Source organism: Tubulanus polymorphus, unplaced genomic scaffold (genome assembly GCF_964204645.1).
Source record: "Tubulanus polymorphus unplaced genomic scaffold, tnTubPoly1.2 scaffold_21, whole genome shotgun sequence".
Taxonomy (NCBI): Eukaryota; Metazoa; Nemertea; class Palaeonemertea; order Tubulaniformes; family Tubulanidae; genus Tubulanus; species Tubulanus polymorphus.
The window spans coordinates 64,626-73,143 of record NW_027437430.1 but is presented as its reverse complement, the minus strand read 5'-3'; positions in this window follow the sequence as shown (position 1 = coordinate 73,143).

Below are 8,518 nucleotides of genomic sequence, written 5' to 3'. Positions count from 1 at the left end.
CACAATGCGTCATGATGTCCGTCAAGCGCAAGCTGCTAACTGAAGTAAAAAAATCTTTTTTGACGCCGTAAAAACGGTTACAACAATTATTCTTTTATACATGCGTGTGAGTCAATGTGTACTACGTCATCAATATTGGCGTTTTAAAACATGCTACAATTGGGAGTTTTGGCGTTTATTTTGTAATTAGATATATTTCGTACCGGTAACTCTTATCTTATTTTTGATAAATCTTAATAATAATTTATGAGACGATACTGTGCACTCCGTTATTGATATATCGGGACTAGACTGGTTGCCGGTCAATTCAATCATCGATATGTTTAAATCCAAAATAAATTTATTGATGCTGAATGTTATATAATTTATATCATATTATTATTGTCGACAATATTAAGCAACCAAAACGTCAATAACCTTTCAAGTTAGTTGTCTTGTTACTTTTGACTTGAAGTCCCTGTTTTTTGACGGCAATCATGACACGCGTGAACAGTACGCGTAATGTCGGTGAATAAGGTCAATAGGCTAGGAAAGAAATTTATATATATATATGATATGAACATGATAATATCTTTCTTTGTGCTGCCTTTTATCTCAAATATTCTTCCAAAATATATACAATATTTTCATATTGATTAGAATAGAAAATAGACTAGATTTACGTGTTCATGAAATTATCAGTCTTTATAGGCCAAAATTAAGACATGATTTGTTAAGATTCTAGAAACACGCTTAGGCTATAGAGAAATCCACAATAGAAGGCATGTGATGACCATGAGTGCATTCGCTGCCGATTAGGTTTATAAATAGATTACTCAATGCCCGATATCTATAATTCCATTAAGACATAGAATGTTGTCTTGTGCCTAACACATATATTCCCCGAGAGATTTCCGAACACCAGATACGTATTCAGACCCACCGACTTAGTACGAAGAATTTTTCTTCGATTTGTTTATTCATGCCTGGGAAACAATTGCGTTGCTCCTATGAAAATGTGCCGTTAGGATCAATATGCATTATTTGCCATGAGGTTTGGGTGTAACAACTCTGGTGCAGGTTTAATTGAATATATCATGTTTCTAAAGAATTCGTGTATGATATGTAGATGATTGTGAGGGAACTCGTTTTATTCCTTTAGACTATTGTGTATTTTGATCTTTGTAGATGCTGCGAGATTCGATTCCCAAATAATTTACATTCTGTGTAAAATTATCTCTGTTTCTGCTGCTGATATTATTATGTTCACTGGGTATAAAGAGGAAGAACTCTATCTCTTTCTTTTTCTCTCTTTCTCTGATTCTACTCGGTTCTGGTAGTTTGTGTATTATAATAGTTGGATCTCGAGAAAATAGTAAATTATGTAAAAATCTGTTAAAGTAAATCATCGTATCCACTCAACCATTGTTCATTCCAAATGAAGAGTTTTCGAAGAAAATTCAGATTGTTATACGTACATTTGATCTAGCAGTATTTATGTTAATATCGTATTGTTGCTCTTTTTAGAATGTTGCGAGTTGTTCCTATTTTCCCTGTCGAATTTTATTTTGACTGGTGATTATCCTTATAAAGTCTAATATATGATAAATAATACATGTATAATGTTCTTGTCAGCTCATATACAATCAAAACTCTGTCTCTTAAGTTGACAAATAAATGTGTGCAATGAAACAATCCATACGCAGTGGTTCTCATTTTTGTTATTTCCTATTTCGTCGTTCGTGAATAAAGCTGGTAGTCTTTTTCATTTTGTATTTTGTAAGGATGTTGATCATCTTTCCGAATGATTGCGAGTAATGAAACCTTGATTGAACCTCATCGAACTTTACTGGACAAATCGACTCGTGATATCCTCTGAATTAAAGAGAAAACCCTCTTCAAATATTTTCGTTTTGGCAAAACTTTTCATCCTATAAATTCTTCACTGAAACAACCATCTCGGTGAACTGTGCATTACTCCGTGGCACGAAAAACGTTCACCCATATCACCGTAATCTGTGAAGGAACCTCGCTGAAGCAAAAAACCAACATGACTCCCACTACTGAGACAGAAAGGAAAATTACAAGAGAATCTTTCTAACGATCAATACAAAACATATAATTCAGAACAGAGAAAAACGAATATCACTGTGAAAGCGCATTTTAGATAATATTGACGGAGAATAAGCTTAGTATCAGTATTCAGAGCACAAACGAAACTCGTAAATTAACTGTTTCCTGGATAATGAATGAATGGTGGAATACTAATTGATGAATGCATGTTGTCTGTCATTGGAAAAACGCAGAGCGGACCTCAGACCTACAGTTGACAAGAGATACTAAATAAATCAAATTATCTACTGCTTCGCTTAGAAATATCTAAAATATGAATTATCTATGTGGTACAGGATATAATTGAGTAAAAACAACCATACAATTGTTTCATGGATAACTCTTCAGCAGATCCTTAAAAAAAACCACCGATAAAGTAACTAACAATAAACAATGGAATTCGGAACTGCGTCTAACATAACATTCGGTAATTATCTATTTTCTTTTAGCGCTTCTCAAACTGTATTTTGTCCCCTTTCCGTTGATTTCATTTTCATCGATGGAAATCTCTTCGATCGTTTCGTCTGATCTTCTCCGGTTTGGTTTCGGCGGAACCCATCGTCTGCGTGATGTGTCAGAATGAACTATTGTCAACGAGTCTCTAGTATCCGACAACAGGTTTCTGAGGTCAGGTCTATTGTTTAGACAGTCAGCGAGGACGACTTTAAGGATTCCGTGGTCGATTTCTGGAAGCCGTTTATCTTCATGGATAGAATGAGAGACATGAGTCGCTGATAAGTTTGTCATATTATTATGGATTTCTGCTTGTGTGACCGTTCGAGTTGGCTCTTCTGCAGCAATTACACCACTCCATCGATCATCAGCTCCAGACATCAAATCTTGCTTGTTCGTCGTCGTATATGAAAAGGAATTCACTTCCGAACGTTCTATATTTTTCTGCTCGGGTGGTATCTGCACCGGTGACATCAATTGCTTGTTGTCTTGCTCTGATAACTCTGCTAGCTGATCTGTCTGTTCTAATCGAATGTAATCTTCTTGTTTTTCTTCCGCATTTATATTGCCTTCGTCGAGAACAATCGTTAAACCACCGCTATTTTGAGATGGTCTTTTCGGTTTTCTTTCCACGGCACGATTTCGGTCGTAGGCGTGATTTCTGAGAATGAAGTTTTTCTCCGCTTTACCAGCGTCAGATGCACTTTCTTCGGAATTACACTTCATCGAAATTGCTGCTCCATCTGTTTCATCTTTATTCGATGAGTCTGGACGATTATTTGCACTTTCACGCGAGTGGTCCGTCGTCTCATCATGCACCGATTCTCCTGTCGTCTTCAGTTTTTCGATATTTATCGAGTGTTTATCGAATGAAATTTCTAACTCATTATTTGATTGATTCTTTTCACTGGAGTTTATCGGGGACGTAATTATTTCACACTGAACTCCGATATCCGTCGTCGAATTCGTAGAATCGACTCCGATGTGGTCGTGCTTGTATTCAGGGGATGTTTGACAGGCTTTTGTACTGGTGTATGTTGCCGCCGATTCGTTCGATCTAACCCGATGTACGATCTCTTCAAAACAATTATTGCTTGACGTCGATGAACCGGTTTCGTTATCTGTTGTCGGGTCGTTATCCCGGGTGGAATGTATTTCTTCGATATTTCTGCAGCTCCCTGTGGACATCAAGTCGCCAACTCGACTTGGTATTATCGATATTCGCGTTTCATTGTCAAGTGATTTTTCACAGCGACCGTCGCTACCGTCGTCAAGTGATTCCTGATCGCCGGATGCTGGATTTCCTCTCCATGCAGATTGAATGCTATCCGCTATACGAGCCGACGATTTGAATATTCTACTTGCATCTAACTCGGGGCAACTGCTACTTTTGTTTGGCAGATTTCTCACATCTAATCCATCAGATGAATTCGACGATACAGCCTCATTTGGGATAGTAGGTCCGTCGTCAATTGCTTTTCTCGACTCTGAATTCGGAATTTCGGACGTTTCGTTGATTTCTAGCGCGACCGAAATCACTTCGTTCGCTTCACGTACTAAAACGAGAAGTGAAAAATAACAATGCATTAGATATCGATAGAAATTGAATTATGCCTGTACCCAGTGAATGGTTTGATAGTCAAACATCATCGAAAATCTATTAAACGCATTGAATTACAGGCATTTCAGAAACGATTACTGAAATAGTCGCGTTTTCTATATTCACATCGATTCAACTAATATATAATGCGCAGTAACTCGTGATATTGATGTAGGCTACTGATGTAAATGAAATGCATTTAACAAATTCAATTAAATCCTCTAGGTTCCTCTTAGATCTCACTTGTCAGACGCGTCTGACGCAAATCGTGTGGAACTAATAAGACCTCGAGACACGAGACTCGTCTCTGAGTTGGGGTCAAGGACACATCGCTAGAACGACTGGCGGGGCTCACGAGGCACGGGGCTCATCTTTACACCGCGTGACTCGGACTGAGGACCTCTAGACCTCTAGACAATGGTTTCCTGTTATTAAGCCCCAAGGTAAAGAGATTTCTCGTGTCAGAAACCGGACATGGGATTGGCTAAAAGGAATTACGTACATGTAAGATCTCAGACTCAATACATTCAGGGTCACCAATTCTAAGGGTGAGGAGAAACAATCATCTAACTACAGACAACTCAATTTCATAACTAAAGATCACGTCATTACATTCCCATTCAAACCTTAACTTGAAACTGAGATAAGGTGAATTCAGGAATACTAAAAGTAGAAGGGTCAATTCATCAGCGACTGAACCGAGAACCGAGTTCCTTTGAACAGAGAATAAACCGTATTTTTGGAACAAAGTTTCGTTTTAGAGTACATGCACGGACTTAGGATTCCTGAGACGACGATCTAGTGGTACTCCGATATATCTAGATAACCTTTAGCTTCAAGATATAGATAGAGAATTCTCTTACTGCTCCACAGATCTGACGTTACAGCCTATACTGAATTGAATAGAACATCACACGTGACATGTTAACCCCGTAGCATATCGTATCAATCGCATATATATTGATATCCCGATTGGTTTTTGGTGCGGATTCTTTTTGATTTATAGGAATGTTAGATTGCCGCTTTCCCCGTCACTGGATGCCTGCAACTGCATACATAATTGCCATCAGCAATTTTCTACTCATGTATACCGCTATACGATGCACCTGATAAGCGTTAATGCCACCATTTCCCAGTTTTTCTAATGAAACCTTGCAGTGTTTGTGGATGATCTCGCGCCTGGCGGCTAAATATAGGCGCTGTGGTGCGTGGACTTAATTGATGACATTAGTATTCACATTGATCGTCTCATGGGGTGCGATAATGACAACTTCATTCAATACTGACAATAATCCCGTTCACTAGAGAACCCGGTCTGTGTGTCTACTTAATGAGACTTGTCATTAACCGCTTTTCAAAAGTGTCAACTTTTTGAAAAAAGGACTCCGAGTTCTACAGATTCGTCGTGTAATAATCGTCGTGCGAAATAAACACCTATTACTACCTATCATCCGTATACATCGAATTACCATTCTCGTTGGTACAGATGATTCTTACCTCTACTCCTCGTCTCTGCGTTATTACACTGGAAAAAGTCGTCATTCTTTGCATCGTGTTCTCGATTTATATCTTCTGAATATGAAATAAAACAAATCAAACCGAAGCTATCTAAACAGCACTTAATTTGTCGTGATTAGAACAATTTTGATCCACAAAAAATTTCATCGAATTAACACAGAGATATATATATATATATATATATATATATATATATATATATATATATATATATATATATATATATAAGCTAGTAAAGGGATATATATATGTATATATATATATATATATATATATATATATATATATATATATATATATATATATATATATATATATATATATATATATATATATATATATATATATCCCTTTACTAGCTTAGAACTTCTGGCGTACGCGTCCTCTACAATTTACCCTAGATCACCTGGAACTATTAGTATGAATAATTGATGAGTATGAATTGATGATATAACTAACACTGCTAATTTGATGTAACTATTCTTTAGAACGTCTCCGGAGAAACCCAACTACAGCCGGTGGTTGATAATATAATTGTCATGGTGTATATTTTACCCCCGGCAATTAAAGATTACCGGCGGAAACCGGCTTCACCATCCCACTTCCCCCCATCAGCCTGCGGATAAACATCATTTAAACTGAGAATACCGCTCAACAGCGGAATAAAAGGCGTCAATTAGAAAGAGAAAGAAGAGCTCAGACTGCTGTGTACAGCCGGTATTGTATGTACTCACCTTCCATGGCGATCAGATTATCAATAGTATCGGATTCTTCAAGATTCTCCAACTCGAAAACCTAGATCGAATAGAACTACACGTTATTAGCAGGATTTACTTTTATGAGCCATAAACGAATGAGCGTTTCATTTTTACTTCTTTATATACTTCAGCTGAATCTTGTTTTTGACATCTGCAAATACAAAATTATAGAATAATTAAACCCGTCTATTTCGCTATTCCCCACGTAGTGATTTGACCAACGTGTAACTTACTTAGTTTTAACGTCCTCGTCGCCCATCATATTCTCCAACCACGACTTATCCATATCATAGATCCCTCTCTAAAAAAAGAAAGACAAACTTTCATATTCTTATGTTTGAATTTTACGAAGGCCGATTCAAATTAAGCACTTCATAAACGGGCGCTCACAAATAGATTAGAATTGAAATTTCTTTCGCCTGTATTGAAATTCCATTCACGATCTAATGTAATATTTTTATCGTCAACACCTAAGTTGTTCGGTTGACGCCATGGTGAAAAAGTGAAAGTGGTCAACGGATTTTCGGTTTTTTCTGCAGCCCTTATTGGCCTTTCGTTTTGACGCTCGTTGGATATATGACCACGTGTGACATTTGATGATTTCAAGTGGCCAAACAATTCTGACAACTTTCTCTGATAAGGGGTCACCACCACCTGTGGAATACGTAAGACCTGGTTACATTCAATAATTTTTACAGAAAATAAAGCTTTTTTTTATTTACTTTGAATTTACCTGGTCATATTCGATGTTATCTTTGGAATTATCGAAATTTCTGAAACATAACCTCTACCAAATGTTATATTTGGAATGTTTTTCGAGTTTATCGATTGGAGGATTGTGTAGTGCATGGGTTTTACCTTCCTGTTCGGTCCCAGGGGTCATAATCGATAGCAGAGTTTGTAAGTTCCTCAAGCGGTGAATAAAACTTCACGTTTTTTCGACGTCTCGTTTCTTCGAAGTCGCAACTCTGAAAATCTTCTGTCGCTAACAAATCACTCGTATTCACTTTTAGATGATTCTGAGGTTGGCTGTAAAAATTCGAGGTTTGTTTGTGGATGTTTTTTCTTGCCCGTTGTCTGTTGTGCAGTCTCTTCAACTTCGATTTTGACGCCTTGTGATTACCGGTGCTCCTGGTGAAACTTGGCGACGGATTGAATTTGTTGTCTGAATCTCGTTGGGAAAATGAGAAGAAATCCGGAGGTACCTTAAAACGAAGAACAACAGTAGTTTGAAGAATTGTCTGCAATTATTCGCGCAATGTCTGACATACGATGATTGTAGTTTTCGTGCTTCTATCAATTTATCCCGAACATGAAACTCAAGTTTTGTTTTAAATTGCCCAATAATACCTTATTTTCGAAACCATTAGATGAATAACGCATTTCTTCGTTCTTCGCGTGCTACAATTTCATACAAGATTTATCGGCATTTTTGCATTATTATAACTGAGATGAGCACGTGAGTTTACAGTAGATATAATCGAATAATTTACAAACCTCTAAAGCAAAGTCACCGACTAAAACATTCCATCGTTTGTACGATTTCTCGTTGCTATTGCTATGACGACATTCCGCTAAACTTGCGCTTGATTTTGCCCTAGGCTTGTCCCTAAAGAGAATGAAATAGTTCGCACAAATTAGTAAACCATACAGTCCATAGTAAATTAATCATAGTGTGAATCATTACGATATACTCTCATTTTATCGATTTTGACCAAGGACCAACTAAATTGTCCTGCAATTGGTCATAAAAAGGGGAAATTAGTTATCTCACTGTTTACAATCTCCTGCTCCAAGTATCTGGAGAGTTGATGGGTATCTTGGGGGTGATAGTGGCAAGGTAACATTTCTTGCGAGGTCATATAGAGATTTTCTATGCGTATTTACAGGATCTCGGCGTTCCAAGTCAATAACTTTCACAGGTCTCGTAAGACAGTCTACAAAAAATAACTCGGCTTTGAAACAGAGTGTATCCAAAGATCTGTCACAATAAAGAGAGGATCTGTAATCGGCTCGTGTATTACCGGTACCCAGTTTAATGGGAGTCCTATTAGTAACTTCAGCTGCATGGAATGAAAGTAGATCGAGACTAATTCCA